Raw genomic sequence first — 19697 nt, 5'->3', positions numbered from 1 at the left:
TGAAGAAATCAAGCAGTAAAGGAAGGATAGAGGCTTCAAATGTACATATAAAATTAAAAAAATCAAGCGATGTAACTTTAGCGGCCAAGGAGTGAGGGCCGCCAACTGAAGAATTCCCCCATGCTCCAAGAGGCTCCTCTCATTGTTCTGCCTGAACGGTGAACTCATTGCTTTCCAAATGTGTAATTTTTCATGTAATTTATGAGACATGGAGACTCTACCTAGAGCCATACAGGAATATATAAAGTGTAGTTTGGGAAACTTAGGGTTTGATTCAAGCTGTTTAATGAGAAAAGTACCTAATATACTGCTGGTGGATCAGAGATCCGTGGTTTTGGGCAGGGCTCGTGGGGTAGTGGCGGTAGCTGGGGGCTTTTTCTTTTCTCTGGATCACTCACTGGCGGCCCTCCAGAGCAAGCCCTTGATCTCCACTACTGCCAGAGTGCTGGAATCCATTTCCGAGGATGCTTATCTGTATCTCTGCCTGAGGAGTCTTCAAGTCCTCCTCAAGAGACTGTTCTGCCTCTGGCCGGCCAGTAGTGACATTCCTGGAGACCATCAATTCAGGGCTCCCAGGAGGTGCATCTCGTTTGACTCATTTGGCTGTTCTGGAAGGAGGAGGGAAGTAATATTAAACAAGACCTGCAATAGAATAAAAAATCCCTTTATCTGTTTCTTCCTCTCATGTATTCCAAGAATACCATTTGGCTCATTATACGTGCTGATTAAATGATTGGCAAATAATGGGAGAAATGGAAGATATTCCTGTGAGTAACTTGATGAAACTGCTGCAGGTATAGCCAGAATTTTAAAGTAGTCTTTGGGCTCCAGTCACCATGTGCTTGTTCTCTATATCTCTGTTTCTCTGTCTCTCTGTCTCTCTCTTTGTGTGTGTGTGTATGTGTGTATATATAGAATATATGTTCGACTATATATACATATTTGGATACATGTACATACATGTACCCAAATTTCTGTTCCTGACACCAGTAGTCTCAGTAATAGTTGTAGATGAACTTAAAAATTACATTTATAGGGGCTGGACTTAAGAGCACTCACTGCTCTTCCAGAAGACCTGTGTTCAGTTCCCACCACCAAGGCCAGGCAGCTCACAACCACCAGTAACACCAGCTCCAGAAGAGCTGGTGTCCTTTTCTGGTCTTTGCAAGCACCTGCATTTATATGCACACAAACACACAGAGACAGCAATTTGAAAAATATAATATTTTAAGAGATTATATGTATATATTACTTTAAAAAATTATTTTGTTGTACTGATACTTGAATCTGACCTACATTCATACTATATAAGTATTGTGTGAGCTATATGCCTGATTAAAGATTATTTAAGTGTGTTACTAGTACCATCAGTTAGTTCTGAAGCAGAGATTTGGCAACGGTCACAAGGTATTTGTGAGACCGAATGCCACATGTGTTTGCTTCTGTTTCAGACATGTGAGAGTCACAGTTCCTACGGTAGCCACTTGGAGATACGTGGAGATGTAACACATTTTTCTTTACTCCGAGGTAGCTGGAATTCAAGTTAATAGTGAGCTTTAAAATGTTTTCTTCTCCATTTGGTGAGGATCTTACTCCATGCTAGCGAGGGCATTTACGTCAACTTCGGGGAATTTCATTCTTTGACATCTAAGTAAAGTTTAGAAAATCATCTCATAAGGATTCTAGTGAGTTACTTAACGACTAGACAAAACCATATTTAGCGTTACAAAGAATATCCATTGTAGTTAGCTATTAGATTAGATACTAATTCATTAATCAAGTTTTGCATAAGTCACACATGTTCCCTGATGGAGAGTTGTTCTGTGAGGCTGCAGTGTTTCCCCCAAAACTCCTTACAGCCATCAGGCACATTAAAGGATATCCAGTTTCATTGGTCTAAGCTGAATGATCGCAATTCATCAAGGCATGAAAAGTCTGTCCAGTCTTCTGGAATATCATTAAATGGTCCAGGGACATTTCCAATCTTAATGATGGCCAAGGGGGAACAACTATTATGATGATGAATGGGAATGAGTATCTGGAAAAAGTTCAAGGCATGCTATACTTCCAAAGACTAATACATGTTGTTTATCTAAATCATCCAACTGATTAAAGAAACACACAAAGCCCAAGACAGTTAAAAGCAAAGAACCAAATAGGGTCTGACCTACCCTGGTATATTTATCGCTGACCATGTCATGCATGTAAAATGTATTGCTCTACCAAAATACTGTGTATATAAATCGGGAGGGCCTTTTAAGGCTGCTGTTGGGTAATATAGGCTGTCCAGTTTATTGCCTGGCTAAATATTTACATAAAATGAGTTCATTGATTGTCGGGAAACTCCATAAAAGGAGTCTTTCAATGTTCCTAACTGATTAGCTACAACTCCTAAGGTTTAGCAAGAGCTGGGAGGTGGTAACATTTAGTACTCCCGTTCCTATAATCAGTGTTTACTTGTTCTGTGGTTTTCATGGCTGATCTGAATTACATTTGGGTGTGTATCCAAGAAGGCAAACCCTTCTCAATTTCAAGAGCAATGCTAAGTTGGCAAGAGAAGTAGGAAATGCTGTTCAGTACTCACCTGGAAGTCTGCTCTTTGCATTCCCCCTTCTTCTTTTCTAGGTGCACATGCCCATTAAACATGCTGTTATTCGTACAGGGAAATCAATGCTAGGTGAATGAAACAGTGGAAACGTGATTTTGGAAAGGACAGAGAAATAAATCCTTTATGCAGGGAAGATTTATTTTTGGCTGACTTTTCCCTGGACAAGTTGGGAGGGAGGGAGTGTTAGCTCCATAGGTGTATGGCAAGGTAGTCCAAAAACAATGTAAGTAGCTCTTCCGCAGGTCTGGGAAGGATCCATTGTGGACGGGAGGCATGCCAACACTGTTTAAGGGAATGCTTATAGATGAGGAAGAATACTAATAGTAAATGATAAAGACATAGGATTGCAGACTTAACTCATTTGGATGCTTGGACTCTTCCCACTTCTGGTTTCCTCATACCTCCCTGGCTTCCTGGCCAGGAATTGTCCTTTGACTGTTTTCTCTTCCTTACTGCTGAACCTTGGTAGTCTCTGTATGTGCTTCTCAGCCCTCTGCTCACTACTCGGGATGATCTTCTTAAGCCTGATAGTTAAACATGTGTCTCTCCTATCTCCAGCATGGACTAGAAAGCTGCACCTAAACTCCAGGTTACCTCCTGAGGTGTCACTGTGACACCTAATGAATCCTCCTCAAATTACTGTCTCTAACCGAGAATATTGAAGTCCTCTTCATCGCCTTTCTCCGTGCTCCTCTTAACATAGAACCCACCATGTAAATTTATGCTTGGTTGAACTCCCTGTATACAAGTTGTCTTTGAGTCCTTATGGACATATATTTGAAAGCTTAGACTTTATCAACATATCTACCCATGCTGCTTTGACATAACGTACTATCTTGCTCTATCCAGACTTGCTCTCTGCTAGTTTCCATGGCCTCTCCACCAGGCACAGGGATCTTTTAAGATATGAAAATCACATCTCTTTCCTAATAACAGCTTCCCATGGTTTTCTGCAGTCAAAGTAATGAAAAGTTCCCATCATGACTTGCAGTGGTCGTCATACCTTGGTACCCCAGATCCTTCCAAACCCATCTCCCCTTCTCTCTCATTTTGTCAACTCCAGCACAATGGCCTTGCCTATGTTCCCTCCATGGCCTAAGCTTATTGCTGGTGGAGGGTTTTTCTTACTAGTCATTCCATCTATCTACTAAGACTGATGTTCTTGTCTCTTTTCAGCTACTCGGGCCTTTGCCCACCCATCCCCACCTCTAAATAGCCTTCAAGGCACCATAACTTAAAATCTTTATCACACATTTTACATCTCCTCTGTTTCATTACCTTGTTTAATTTCTTATCATAGCACCTATGGCTTTTTGACAGTTTTTATTAGCCTGCCCATTTTCTGTCATTTCCATTATATATTTGATGAAGCTAGAGCATACACTATCTTGGTTCTACTCCTTTCTAGAGTAATGTTTAGCACAGAATAGAGATTAAGCAGATATTTATTTACTGAGTTAAGATCGATAAGTATAAGATATCTCTAGAATAATTAGAAAAACTAGGAAGATTTGTCAATGAATTACCCTGACTGTTTATAAAGACAGAGTGTGGGAAAACCTATAGCAGAAGATAATACAAAAGTGAGAGGTAAGGCTTTTGTTTGATCAAGCTGAATTTTTGACTACTAATTATGTTTAATTAAATCAAATTGATCTGGTGGGTCAGAAAAGTGTCTCAAAATCCATCTTTTTACTTGTTTACTTGGATATAAGATTTAAAACTCAATATTTTAGTTTAGGGGATAAAAACCAAAGTAAACAATTGAGAAGAGAATACTGTCTCATATGTGTAACAGTAGCCCCGTGGTGCCTGATAGAAACAGCCGCTTTCTATGACTAAGGATCTCACCCTCTCAAGGGGACAATGAAAGTGAGCCAACGTGAGAACATCCAGGCAGTGGCTCTGTGGAGGATCACTGACATTCTCTCATGGATACTGGCAACTGGGGGTAAACTCATATTACCTAGAAGAAAATCTGCCTCCTGCCCACCCTCTGAGTAAGCTGATCCTTGGGATGCTGGGCATGGAAGCTCAGATCACGTTGTCCCTGGGAGAGGCAAGGTGTCCCCTCTAGCTGCTGGTCCAGGACCTCAGTGGTGCTGTGGAATTGGCACTGCTACAACTCCCAGTAAGACTCGGTCAACCACACCTAGCTGATTAGCCGTTGGACATTCAGCCTCATTAGTCTTTCTCCCCTGGTAGCTTTCTTGTTAGAAAGTTTCAATAAAGGTGGGCCTCACACACTTCTTCAGGAGGGTATCTTCTGGCTCTTGGCAATCTATCCCTGTAGTCTTGATAGTCCAGTAGCCTGAGCAACAAGGAGAAGAAATATCTAATACAACTGTCTCCCTTCATCTGCATTTTTACTTCCTTTCTTTAAAAGCTATCCACAGTCAACCATTGTCCAGAAACACTACACAGAAAGTGACAGAAATAAAGAACTCGTAATCTTTAAATAGTGTGGCATGTTAGAAATTGTTGTATATTTTATGATTAATGTGTCAATATTTTATTGTGCATAATTTATAAATTAAATTTCATCTAGGGTATGTATTATAGAAATAAACTATGCTTAGAGTTCAGTGTTATCTATAGTTTTGAGACATCTGCTGAGATTTTTGAAATGTCCCCACTGATAAAGGAGGACGATTGTTCACATGCACAGAAAAAGGTGGCATGGCAAAGGAATGGGGATCACACTGATTTAAGAAGGATGCTTTCTTAGTGGATTCGAAGTCTGCTCCACAGGAGGAAACCCATGCCAGGTAGTCTAAACCTGGTCAAAAGCCCATAGCTGGCGAGGTTATACACCTTCAAAGAGAACTTACTTGTTCTGCTAAATGGATATGGTGTCAAACTCCCTTGGAAATGTTTATATTTATACACATAGATTTGTGTTTCTTTCCGCCTTGGTCAGGCAGACTTGTGTTTGCAGTGGGAGATGATGAATGCAGAGACTCATAACTGGTCAAAGTGGAAATTAAGCAACTACTGAGTGTTCAGCCCTAAAGAAGGCATCACATCACCTCCTCCATGACCCGGGAAAGTTTCAGATGAGATGGGTGGAAAGAAGGGAGCTGTGAGATGCTGTCTTTTTGACACGGCATGGCTTTGAACTCACGGCAGCTATGGCTATCTGCCCAAGGCCTGCACAAATCTCTAAACATTCTGTGAGAGAAGGGCTCATGAGTCTCCTCTCCTCCCTGAGGAGCTGTGGTAGATAACAATTGCCAGGGGAAGAATATTATTTTCTTCAGTTGTGTAGCCACTGTTGAGTTGTGTGTGCTGCAATAAATAACCCTTGCTAATGTAAACACCTCTAATGAAACCCAGTTGTCCTCCCCCATCTCTCGCTTCTCTCACTCTCACACGCATGAAAGTAGGAGTGGGACTGCCTGCTTCATAAACTTCATCATGGGGTAGATGTTGGGGTTGACCAATTCTAAGCTCTGGGTCTAGGCCTGAGAAGTATCTGAGCTGGTCAGCCCATGAGCTCTCCTGCACCCACATCACCAGGGCGAGGCGAGCTCTCCTGCCCTGCCTCAGCTTGCCCATCCAATGCCATAGCCACCAAGAGGCAGAGCCAGCTCTCTCACTCTCATGCCCTTGGAGCTGGCCCATCTGCAACCCCCAACCCTCCAACCAGGCTCAGCTGTAACCCTGCAGATGAGGTGCAGGGCCTACTCCTTGAGTGTTGTAGCCAGTGAAGGACAGGGCCACTTCTCTCATTCTCATGACACTGGGGCCAGCTCTCCTGCCTGACTACATGATCTCCATAACACAGGGCAACAACAGGATACCCTAGCAAAGTCCCAGTGAGGTTCCAGTATTGATAGTGTAGCAGAAGCCAGAGGCCTCATACCCGACCAACAACTCATGACCATGAATATTTGCAAGCAAAGAAGTGTGGACAAAAGCGTATGCTGTAGGACACACTGCAACACATCTTCCACAAGGAGATTTTTTTTTTTCTCTGTTGTGGAGGAGGTTGCAAGGTTGGAAGGTGTGTGCAAGGGGCAGGGGAGATGAGTGGGATTTGGGTACCAATAAAAAGTTTAAAAAAAAATGGAGTGGAATTTGTTGAAAAGAAAAAGGGGATTCAGCAAGAGGATAGAGACGAGAGAGGAAGGGAAACTGCAAAATGCTCAAATCCATAAATATACACACGCATGAACTTGTCAAAAGAGTTGGAAGAATTCCAGGAAAAAAAAAATGAAAAAGGAAAGTGTAGTTCTAATTTGGTCTTGGGAAATGGCTGTGCGCAAAGCATTAGTGAACACCAAAGTGGAGTATTTCAGTTGGAGGAGAGCAAGCTGTCCTCCGATGGACATAAGGCCTCTGTCCAGATTCCTCATTGATCCCTCTGAGGTCTGCTAAAGACTGCAAAACCCAGGGTCTGCCTTTGTATTCTAGGCAAACCTGGGTTAACTCACAGAAGGAAACTTGCATTAGCTCAGATGCTGGACCTATGCTCTCTGTCTTGGACTATTGCAGGCACAGAACCTGGGGGGGAAATCTGATGAGGCCCCATTAGCCTCTGCCCCTCTGCTAATGGCCTTGGTGGCTGAGCTCTGATAGGTACTAATGACCTGTGGCTGCATTGCCAGAAGCAGGGTGACCAAATTGGTAGTATGGTTATACCTAATACATACTTCTTAGTATGTCACTGAACCCTTGCCATGGGTTAACTAAGTTAAGTAGTTGAGTCTCCCTGCAACCCTGAGATGTAGACTATATCTTTCTCTTTGTTTTTCATACACAAGAGCATGTGCCTCACGTCTGGACACCTGGGCAGAGATTGCCCCAGTCTGAGCTGGAGGAAGCTTTATTTGGACTTTGATTATATAAATATTAAACTCTGCCTTACCTTACAAAATGACTGTTTTGCCGGTCACATTAGTTAGCATGATGGCATTCCCTTCATGTTGCACACTCTTTAACAGCATGCTGTTTTGTGGAGAAAATTGCATTCATGAATAGCCCATTATGAACTTTCAAAGTCAATTCAATTTTTACCCACCTAGAGAAATAACATTTTGGAAGGGTGAGGATGGGGTTCTTTTTGCTTCTTTTATCCCCTTTTCTTCTTCAAAGGAATATACTTGCACAAGGAAGGATTTTCAGATATCCATGCACTGAAAAATACTGGTGTTTTTTGTTTGTCTGCTTTTTGTTTTTTGTTGTTTTTTTAATGCAAATAAAGCTAGAGGTAGCACTCAGCTTCTTTTGATGCCAAGAGTGAATTGTCAGCACTGTGTTGGGCAAGGGCAGGCACACTTGAGAAGACACGTGTGCGAGTGTGGAGTTGTTTGTCAAACACTGCTTTCACTTTAATGGCTGGATCTTAATGGTAACCTGGAAATGGTATTAAATATTTCTACCTTACAAATGCAATAATAGTAATAATAATAATAATAATAATAATAATAATAATAATAATAATAATAATAATAAAAAGCAAGTGCCTAAAAATTCCATGGCTTTCTTAAACTCAAATAGTTGATGGCAGGGCCTCAATTTGAGCCCAGCTAGTTGAATGCCAGATTCAGAACTGGCTCTTCTTATCAACCCAGATGAAGGCCAACAACAGATCTACATTCTTGTTCTATCTGCACTCTCTTAGTGGCTGTAAACCCAGGTGTGGTTAGCAGTCTGCCTACTTCCCTCTGAACGTCATATGTCTCCGTAAATCAGACTGAGGAGAGTGAAACAGTCTGGGATGAATATGTTCCACGAGACTCTGGTAGCACTGGGAATGCCAGGAGTGCTAAAGCTCTTAAAAGAGGAATACAGAGGTTTGGGCAGCCTGCCTGGGACAGGTAGCAAGGGTCTTGGGTGGCTTGGCACCGAGTTGGCAGCTGCTGAGGTGTGAGCTGCTGCAGCTCTGATGTGAGCCTCTGCAGGCATCGAGAGCCTGGCCAAGGAAGGAGTGTCCACAATCCAACAGTGAATGCTCTGAGAGAGAGTGCTCTTCCCGAAGCTCAGTAAAGATAGCTGTGCTCAGACGATCCTTGGTGAAATAACTTGTGTGCTTTATTCCATGTGAACAGGGACTATATGAACCTTGGGGAGTGGGATGGGATTGGAGGGCAGTAAATGTTGTCTATTGGCTGAGTTTGGGATGTTTGCGATGCTCTATTTGCATAGAGAAGGATTCCAAATGCTGCATAACATGACTGACTGTCTGACTGTTCCTCTCAGTTAGTGATTGTGGTTATGCGTTCCAGAGCAGGCACTAGAGGTAGGGAGGGGGCAGCTACACTCCTACCGTCTCGTCTCAGATCTCTGAGATTCCCGGGGTTTGAGCACGATCCACCACACTAGTCCGTAAGCCTGTCTGGTAGTGCAGCCTATGTACCTACACCCAGGGATGTCCTCCATCTCTTCATTCTACTAATGTCCACCGAGAACCTATGCAGTCGGTACTCTCTATAGGTGGATGGATTTAATCCACACCGCTGTGACTGTCAACACTATTTCCGGTGGTTTTAAACCAACTCTGTCTTCTCACTGCTTTGACCAACAGAGGCCTTAAGAGTGTTGGTTTTCCTTTCCTCTTGGAATGTTCCCTCTCCAGATCAGTTTGCCTGATAAATGGAAGCATAAGCAGCTGTGTGAAGGCAACCTTGGTCCGGCTACTGGCTAACAGGCAGCACCAACTGTTATTAGTGTGGGCAAGTTCATGTTGAACCTTCCAGTTACTGCACTATCCCAAACAATCTCTCTATGGAACACGACAAGGTGGTCAACCTAGTGAATCCTGAACACCAACGCAAAGCGTGCAACTAAGTTTGGGGTGAGGAATAACAATTTACTGGGGATCAGAACTCTAGTCTTCATGCTTATACAGAAAGCACTTTAGCCACTGAGCCACCTCCTCACTTCGCCTAGACAAGAAGTCCTGCATATACTCAGGAGCAGCTGTAGACTATGTGTTGTTATTTACCAACATTAAATTGAAGGCAAGAAGTTGAATTATTTTTCTATGACTGTAACTTAGCTCATACCTTTCTAAAAACAGATGATTGGCTTTGTATAGATGTTTGCCTTATTATATAGGTTTGTATTGGAGAAGGTCTTGGTATTGACCTGCTTAAAACAATATAGATCAGCATTACATCACTGGCTTTTATTGGGAATACATGAACATTGTCTATTTGAATACTGAGAGGACAGCAATGAAAGGCCGAAGGAATTATTTCATCTAAGCCCAGTATGGTTTAAAAAAAAAAAGTTTATTGGTCTTACTTAAAGGAGTATGAGCACAGGGGTTACTTACAGGAGTGTGGGCACCCCTCAAACAGCTGGATCACTGAAAGTCCCACCCCCAGAGGTACATATTGTGTCATAGATAACAACTTCAGAAAGCTGCATGAGTGCATTTCCCCTCAGTTACCCTTCTGTTTTCCCATATAATCCAGCACCACCCTAGACTACATACAACTGGATGAGAATCATATACAGTCAGTGAGGAGTGAGTATCTCAGGTGAAAGTCTAATGACCCTCTCCATTCCCTCCTATGGAAACACGTAACCAGTTCTATCTTGTAAAGATCCTCTGTGATAATCATGGTTAGTCTGATTGCAATATGAAATAACTATGCGATGTCCGGAGGGAAGTTCCAACACTTCCTATATTCATTTGTTGTTGTGATGGTTGCTTGCTTTCATTTTTCTCATTGCAGCAATCAAATACCTGACAAGAAACCACTTAGGGAAGGATTTACTTTTCCAAATGGCTCAAGAAGATACCACCATCATGGCGGGGAAAGCGTAGTGGCAGAAGGATGGGACATTACATATGCAGTCAGGAAGCAGAGAAGGGGCAGGAAATAGAACTAGGCTATCAAACCTCCAGACCTACCTCAAGCTGTGCACTAAATATTCAATGACTGGAGCTTATGGGAGACATTTCACATTCTAACCCCAACATAATGCCTCTGATCCCCATGGGCCCATGGCTATCCCATAATGCTAAATGTATTCACTTCAGTTCCAAAAGCCTCATCATCTTTAATAGTATCACACTGTTTAAACATATGAGGCTTCTTCTAAAACTCAAGGCTATCTTTTAATTGTGAGTCCCTGTAAAAATCAAAAACAAATTACATACTTCCAATTTGCAATGGCCATGTTAGCTTTTCTATTGCTGTTATAAATGCAATGACTAAAAGAAGCTCAGTGAAGAAAAGGTTTATTTCATCTTACACTTCCAAGTAATACTCCACCACCAAAAGAAAGCTGGGGCAGGAACTCGGATGCAGAAACTGGAGCAGAAGCCATGGAAGAATGTACCTAACAGGTTTGCTCATGGCTTTCTTGGCCTGATTTCTTATATTTGGGATCACCTGTCCATGGGTGGCATGAAAAACTGGACCCTCTCATATTAATGATCAGTTGAGAGAATGCCCTACAGGCCAATCCTATGGAGGTAGTTCCTCGGTTAAGATGCTTTTCTTCCCAGATAGCCCTTGTTTGTGTCCAGTTGACATAAAAACCAGTCAGCACAATGGCATAAAGATTCTTTCTCAAAAGGAGGAATGAGGGCATAGCAAGGAAAGACTGGACTAAAACAAGGCCTGACCTCAGTGGAGCAAGCACCAAATCCTGAAGTTTCACGAAGATGGAGCTCATGGTGGAATACTCTGGGCTCTAAAGGGAATGTATAGCTCAGCCCCCTTGGCTCTGCACCTGCAGAAAAGATAGCCTCTCTCTGGGGCCAGCTCCAGTCCATCCCTGCACTGTTCCTTACTGGATATCCTATGATCTCTGCACCTCCAACGTTTTCAGGTCTCCCTTGAAATGTAGGCTTTATAGCATCAAGAAAGAGCCTCAGAGGAATTTCAATACTGCCACATATTTCCTAGCCTCAGTGGCTCTCTGGAACTGTGTCACAACTCAATGGCCCTCTCAACCTTTCAACTTTCATGCTTATAATATCTTGTGTGTAGGCATGAAGGTCATTGCACCCACAGATTTCCAAGAAAACCGTTAATATTAAGCATACAGGATTGTCCTCAAAGGAATGGACATAAAACCTGTTCTTCCATCCAGAAAGCTGGGAATTGGAGGTGATGAATAACCTGGTGATCTGCATTATCTGTTGGGCCAGGACATATCAAGTTCCTACAACCAGGACCAGAGGCAGCTAATAATCTAAATGACTGTTAGGGTCAGAATCTCTCTCAAGCTCCCACAACCAGGACCAGAGTTGGATAATAGTACAAATGACTTTTTTTTAATTTTATTTTTTTATTAGTTATTTTCTTTATTTACATGTGATATGATTTCTCCTTTCCCAGTTTCCCCTCCAAAAAACAAAGAAACAAACAAACAAAAACAAGAACAAACCCCTGTTTCCTCCCCCATCCCCATGCTTGCCACCCCACCCTCTCCCACTTATTGGCCCTGGCATTCCCCTACACTGGGGACAAATTACCTCTATACTATCTGTATAACCAAGCTCAGTCCTTCTCTATCTAGCCTCTTAAGCTACTACAGGTACGTTTTCTTTAGTTCCCAACTTCTTGGAGAAAATGACATGTATGCTGAATTAGGTTTTGATGTAATTATACTTCTGTGTACACCAGGGATTGTATTATACCATGAAACATTTTCCAAATTACAATGTGTTTAAATGTGCTGGGAATAAACCACCTGGCATTAGACTCTTTGGAGTGTTTGATCCAGGTTGACAAAGTCAGTCTGAGCCCAGCTTTCATTCTCGCCTCTCCATGGTTCATTTTCTTGCCTGATGCCTGCAGAGACACCATAACTTGTGGCTAAAGCTGCCAAGTTCTGCTGCCTGACTGGTATATGGCCTAGATCCTTTGGACTGCCTAGTTGCCCGGTTGTTTTCAAACCGGGAACTCCTCCTGTGACATTCTCAGTTGGCTTCTCTCCTTTCAAATAAATCTGTGCTTTCATAATACGGAGTCCTTGATGGGTGGTTCTTGCCCTCAGAGTACCTTTCCTGTTACCCAAGTGCACAATGTTTCTCTTTATTGGTGCTATGTCTTTTTATATGTATGTGTGTGCAGAGAACACAGAAGTTCTATAATCACTGTTGATCTTATTTGTGATAAAAAAGAACATTACTGTCTGTGTTTACATGGCGTGTATGTGTGTGTGTATCCATGTGACTGTGAATATACCACAGAACACATGTGGGTGTCAGAGGATGACTTTGTGAAATTAGTTCTCTCCTCTGCTTTTACACAGATTCTGAGTATTGAATTCAGAACTGCCAAGTTTTATGTAGTAAACATCTTTATCTGCTGAGCTATGTCACTGTCTCCCCACATTTTTTGAGGAAAGGTCTTTTACTGATTCAGCTAGACTGCCTGACTAGGGGACCCCAGGGACTCACTTGTCTCTACCCATCAGCGCTATGTTTATAGATGCCTGTCACCATGCTTGGCTTTTTTGTGGATACTGGGAACATAAACTCAGGTCCTTGTGCCTATATATCTGGTTTTTTTACTGAATGAGCCATTTTTTTTCAGACCCATTAATGATGGCAATCTCCTTACCAATTGCAGCTCCTTTCTCAGCCACCTTCTCTGCAGTTTTAAACTTCCCCCTTTCACCTAACACTTGTGGCTCATTCTCACTATAGACATGGAGAAGAGCAGTAAGCAGTAACTATGACACAGCCTGAATGCTTCCTTGTGCTTATATTTCATTGCTTAGAAAGCATCCATTACTTTTGGATCCAGCTTCAAGATCACAGGGTATGGACAGAATATAGCTAGACAGTGTGCCAGGAGATGCCACAAGCAGCCTCCAGCCTTGTTTCTGAAAAAGTCTTTATTCCCTTATGAATTCTCAGGGGTAGTGCTTCTACTGTCCACATTTCTCAGCATTCTGGCTTTCCACACTATGATAAGACTGTTCTATTAAACTCAGCTTACAACACTCCAAGGCTTCTAGTGCACAGTCCCCAACTCTTCCACATTCCTCCTGGTGCTCTGCTATCAAATCTCAAGGCCTGTCCCCAGTGGCTAGCTTCTTCTAGCTAGTCCCACATTAAGGCTAACCTAATTTAGCTGGGGGCCAAGAGTTTATAAACCCTTGGAGGACACTTCACACTCAACCATATTAGGTCAGGACCTGAATTTTATCTTTGTTAGGTTTTAAGACACAATCCTTTTGTTTAGGCCAGGCTGGCCTCAATCTTGCAGTCCTCCTGCCTTTACCTCTCAAGAACCAGGATTGCAAACGTTTTCCACCACACCTGACTTCTCATTGAATGTTGTTGTTGTTGCAAGGAAAACATAGTCTGTAATGGACTACAGGCTAAAGGTCTCCTTTTAAACTTATTTTTATTTTTCTGTGTGTCAGTGTCTTATCAGCATATATGTCTGTCTCTGTGCATACCTAGTGCTTGTGACCAGAAGCAGACATTAGATTCCTTAGGTTATAAGACACTATGTGGCTGTTAGGAATCAAATCCTGGTCCTCTTAAAGAACATCCAGTGCTCTAAACTGCTGAGCCATCTCTCCAGCCTCACAAAATGTCTTTGTGAAAGCACGGGACTATGTGTCTAGGAGATTCTTTGTTTCTTTTCTCTTCTTTTGCTTTCTTTTCTTTTCTTTTCTTTTCTTTTCTTTTCTTTTCTTTTCTTTTCTTTTCTTTCCCTTTCTCTTCTTTCTTAAGGCTTGCACTCCTTCTAGTGGCTCCATCACTCCCCATTCCCTGGCCTTCTTCCATTAGTTCCTTCCTCATCATTTGAGCCTATTGAACTGCAATCCCCATTGCCCATCTTCCCCTTCCTATGCCCACACAATTAGCTATGTGATCCCTTTCAGGTCTGCAATGTTCACAGTGAACAAGTATATCTCTTAAACCCTGAGTTGGATGTTTGAAAGTTCATTTCTTCTATAAAATGGTGGTAGTAGCATTTGTCTAGTAAGATGATAGTGTTACTTCAGAGCAGATTTTACTGCAGTCTTAAAAAGTAAATTCTATATAAATGAATAAATAAATCCATGTTAAATGTACAGTTCATTGGACTTTGAAAAATATGTTTGTTTGTGTGTGTGTGTGTGTAATTGCCACCACAATCAGATATAAAGCATTTCTATCACCTCAGAAAGTAACCCAATATCTCTTTATGAATGTTATTGTTTGAATTAGAATGGTTCTGATAGACTAGTGTATTAGAATAGTTGAGTCCCAGTTGGTGGATCTATTTGGGAAGGATTAGAGGTGTGTCCTTGTTGGAGGAGGAGTGTCACTGAAGGTGGGCTATCAGGTTTCAAAAGCTCATGCTATTCCTTCGCAGTTAGTTTCAAGATACAAACTCTCAACTACTACTCCAGTGCCATGCCTGCTAGCCATCATTCTCACTACCATGATGGTAATAAATTCTAACCTTCTAAAACCCAAATTAAATGCTTCCTTTTATAAGTTGCCTTGGTCATGGTGTTTTATGATAACAATAGAAAATAAAGACATGACACTGTGAGAACAAAAACCAAACTCTTTCCCCCAGCTCCTACATGCCATCCATCACAATTCTAATACCAGATGTATAGGGATGCTCCCTCCACACACACCAAAGAGTTCTCTATCATACGTCAATTGAGTGTTCTCTAATTTAACTTAGTTGTGACAAGTCTGCCTAGAGACCGTACCAGAGCCCATGGATTGAGGGTCCAACGCCTTTTCTTCATTCAGATCCAAGTAGTATGCAAGTAGTATGTTGTTATTAATGCATCTGGTTTGCTGGCTGGATGACTGGCTGTGATTCGGGGTTTCCATGACCTCCTCTTCCTGGTAGATTAATTTGCTAGAGTGGCTTGTTAACAAGAGACACAATGAGATTCAGATGAACAGCCATTTAAACAGATCCACAGAGCAGGGTCTGAGTTTTTCTGAGTACAGGAGCTTTTATCCCAACAGAGTTGGCATGTGCCAGCCACTCTTCTGGCAGGGGATGTTTCCCAATTCAGAACCCATGGACCAGGGATAGCTTTTCATGAAGATTTCATCATATAGCATGACTGATTACTAACCCAAGTTACAGTCTTTCTCCTTTCTCTGGGAAGTGTGTGGTTGGGGTGGTGGGGGATGAAAACTCCAGGCTTTTGATTGTGGCTTATTTCTGGTGAGCTGTGCCTACAGTCACCTCATTAGGGAAAAACAAAACAATAAAACAAAACAAAACAAAACCCTGCTTGTTTCTGCAGAACAAAATTCTAAGGGATTTGAGCACTCCATGTAAGATGTTCCCACCTCTCAGGAAATTATAAAGATTTTAGAAGTTTTAAGAAATCAAGGTTGAAGGCCAACTATATATAGGAGAGATAGTCCACCTGTGTTTCCAGGAAATTGCCAGGGTTTTAGAAACACTGGGACAAGAACCAGGGCACAAACTAACATATAAATATCTTATTATTTTCACCCTTTGTAGTCAGACCCTTTGTATTGTAAGTCCTAGGCAATCACTGATCCTTTTGGTTTCATGATACATTAGTTTTGTCTTCTAGAATCTCAAGCAAGTGGAATCATGTATCTATTAGTGTTTGGATAATTTTATTATTTATAAGATATGTGAATATTGCTATATATAATAGATCAACAGTTCTCAATATGTGGGCCACAACTTATTTGGGGAATTAAACGATCCTTTCACAGTGGTCACCTAAGACCATTGGTAAAACAAAGATATTTACATTATAATTCATAACAGTAGCAAGATTACAGTTATAAGGTAGCAACAAAAATAATTTTACGGTAGGGGGTCACCAAAACATGAGGAAGTGGATTAAAGGAGTGCAGCATTAGGAAGGTTGAGAATCACTGTAATAGATCATTAATTTTCTTAATTGTAGAATCTTAGGTTGGTTGAATTTACCACTCTTATTTATCCATTCTACTGTTGATAAGCTCTATGTTCTTTTCTGCTTGAGCTTAGAGGAATAGCACTGCTGTAGATACTCATGCATATCCTGTCTTCATGTAGATATCCTTTCTCTTGAATAAATACCTAGGACTGAACATTCCAGGTCTGCTATTTTACAGTTTTAGAACCTGGGCAGCTGTCCTCCGATGTTTTTCCCTCTTCCATTTCAGGGAGAAAGAATGAGCTTAACAACGAGAGATATAAATTTGCTTTTCTCTTTGGTGCTCTTCTTATTTGAAACACATTTAGCTCTCTTTTTTTCCTTTCAGTGAGAGAGAAATAGCTAAGAGAAAAAAAAAACCTAGTTATCTGATCCTGAAGCAAGAGGAATGGAAGACTAATGGAAGAGCATGTTAATGGCTTTCTAGGCTAACGGGTGAGTTTTTCCACTGAAGAAGTCCTCCTGTTTATTCCTTTATGCAGAGATTTGGATTCCTCCTAGCTCAGCCTTTGTAGATGTCTGAAAGTAGGGCCAATAATGATTCCTGTGCTCTCACCCATCTTTCCTCTTTTGGCACTGAACAGTTTATAGCCATTCATCTTTTCCTAATTAGTGAATGAGTATCTCCCTTACTATAACAGAATGAGGAACCCAGACTCTTTTTTCCCTTTGCCTCACAGTAGAACTCAAAAGCATTTGCTTGCATGAACACACAAATGAATAACTGAAGAGCAGAACCGCCAAGCCAACAGTTGAGGGTCTAGGAAGGAAATAAGAGCCTGCATATGTTTGTCATTTGCCAGCTCCTCCAAAGGACCAGGGCAAGTAGACTCAATCAAACAAAGCTGAGATCGCTGACTCATTGTAAAGACAGTAGCACTGTGGAAGACTCTTGGGCAAGAAAGGGGTCAAGGGTAGATGTGAATAGAGAGTCAGATCTGGTTTTGAGCAGCTTAAAGCAGACTTTTCAGTGTGGAGAGTCATGGCAAAAAACAAAAACAAAAACAAAAACAAACAAACAAACAACCCCCCCAAAAGGATTTAATGACTTAGATGAGAGACACACACTGAAAGGGTAGGCTCAAGACCAAGTCCTACTTCGATTAGGTAGAGGGAACCATCTGTTGACCTGAGAAAGGGGGCTAGTGCTTTATTTGTGGAAAAGGACACCCTGCTAGATGTCCAAGGAGTGCCTGAAGAACATGGACACCTTTTTTACTGAATAAGAATTTTCTGGAACAAACTGTAAAGTTATATTGATCAAAAACTTTGTTCTATCAATGTTAAGCTAAAGAAAATTTATTGATCACCAAACTGACATCTCTAAAACTACAGAAAACTAATATTCACTGCTAAATCTGGGGAGCCTGCAGACATGATGACACTATCAACTGCTATACCTCTCTTCTCATAGAAGAAAATAGTAACATCTCAATGGCACATCCAAGAATCAAGATACAGAGTTTGTTAGAGTTTTCTTTTTCTTTTTTCTGAGATGGGCTCTTACTCTACCCCTGGTTGGCCTGGGACTCACAATATAAGCCAGTCCCACCTCAGATTCACAAAGATCTACCTGCCTGTGCTTCCCAAGTGCTAAGAGTAAAGGTATGCATTAGCATACCCATCAGAATTTTTTTTTGTTCATAAGAAAATATCTCACTATGTAGCCAAAGGTCTCCTCAGATTTCTTCTCTTCCTGCCCCCACTTCAAAGTGCTTGGTGGGTATAGGCACACGACAGGACATCCAACAAGTGACCAATTGTGTTTCTACTTGTTTGACTTCATTTTCTTAAGAATCCTCTACTTGATGAAACTTTACCCCTCCACCCAGAAATCCGATAGAAACAAAAATGGAAGGAAAAATATCAATAGTGAGCTTGCCTACTGGGCAACAGAGGTCTCCAAGGAGTTCTCACTGTTAACCGCAGTGGTTGAACCACAATTAAAGTTGCACAAAGGGTCAGGAGAGCTACTCTGCTGCCAGTATGAGGACAGGTGAGATCTTCACAAGACTTCCTGGACTTGAGGGACATCTCAGTCTAAATTAAACAGGCCTGGAGAGTTAGGAGGAAGGAAAGCAGGAAGATCTGCACAGAGTCAGTTCAATGCAAAGAAATAAACTTGTTTCCCCATCTACTGGATGCCCAGTCACAATTACCTGGCTGAAATAGAACACAGAGCCAGTTCACAGAGCATTCCAAAGACTCCATTGCCTGCATGTTACACACGATTGGCAGCAAAGACTTGTCACACTAGTGTTGGAGGAAGCATGCTGGGGCTTGTGCAATTCCTGACAGCACTTGTATGGTGAGTAGGGATGTAGGAAACTTTCTAACCATGGAAAATAAACATCTCACCTCCAAAAGGCTACACTCTGGCAAACACCACGGAACAAAGACTCAGTATTGTGAACAGAGCCAAGAATGTCCCCAAAGGGATGGTGGAGCTTGGCATGGATTTTCTTCTCTTCCGTTGCATAATATGGTCATATCATCTGGGGGTAGTGTGTGTGTAGAAGGAAGCCTTTAGAAAGATGGTTGTGCAACAATTTATGGCTTCCCTCGACAACTAAATCTTTTGCTTTCTGATGTACAGTCCAGCAAGCATGGTTTCATCTTCCCTATTTAAACACTTTCTTTTCTTTTCATAAAGTATTTTTATCATGATATTTAAATTAAATAAATCCCCCAAACACAGGAATCTTCCCTCTTCCTCTCCTCCATCCTTACTGCCCATGGCCCACTTAGGTCTCTTCAAACTTTTTATTCTGGCGTTTATGTCCATTGGCTTACATTCTCTTTGGATGTATCCATGCTAAATCTTGTGTGTCAACCTCCTACAGCATCATGTAAGGAGATGGCTCTTTTGTAAGCTTCTTCCTGTTTTCCTTTCTCCCTGTTCTGATATGTACCATAGTTTGTCGCAGTTCTCATCTGAACTGGGACACACAAGAACCATGTAAAGACTTTGATAGTTTCCTTGTGCATTGCCTTGTTTTGCTTTCAGTTGCAGTTTTGTATGCTTACCTTAGTCCTTTTCTCACCAGATCTACTAACACATCTCATATATCAGGTAATTTAAGTATCCCATTCTTCCCTTTGCAGGCCTCCCTGCCAGGGCCCTCTACCTTCCTATTTGTATGCAGTTCTGGAGAACATTGTGACGTTTTCCCTGGAGTGATTTTCTGTCATCTCTGGAATGTTGACTTCTTCTGCATTCTCTTTTCACCCTCTC

The 19697-nt window shown here is 41.7% G+C and overlaps 1 long non-coding RNA gene across 4 annotated transcripts; it reads right to left on the bottom strand.

Annotated features, from left to right (window-relative positions):
- Nucleotides 1-273: 273 nt before the first annotated feature.
- On the bottom strand, nt 274-19598 carry LOC116092390. Of its 4 annotated transcripts, XR_004119245.1 has the most exons (7): nt 19490-19598; nt 15251-15414; nt 9619-9700; nt 7479-7558; nt 4575-4919; nt 2585-2673; nt 274-608 (listed from the first exon to the last, which is right to left on the bottom strand). It is a non-coding gene; the product is annotated as an uncharacterized LOC116092390 (long non-coding RNA). The 4 variants fall into 4 exon arrangements; XR_004119242.1 differs by lacking the exon at nt 9619-9700; XR_004119246.1 differs by lacking the exon at nt 9619-9700 and having other exon boundaries at nt 4761-4919.
- Between the last annotated feature and the right edge of the window lie 99 nt (nt 19599-19697).

This window comes from Mastomys coucha, unplaced genomic scaffold (genome assembly GCF_008632895.1).
Source record: "Mastomys coucha isolate ucsf_1 unplaced genomic scaffold, UCSF_Mcou_1 pScaffold15, whole genome shotgun sequence".
NCBI classification, from domain to species: Eukaryota; Metazoa; Chordata; class Mammalia; order Rodentia; family Muridae; genus Mastomys; species Mastomys coucha.
Note: the sequence above shows the minus strand (reverse complement) of the source record. Positions and strands in the feature narration are given on the sequence as shown.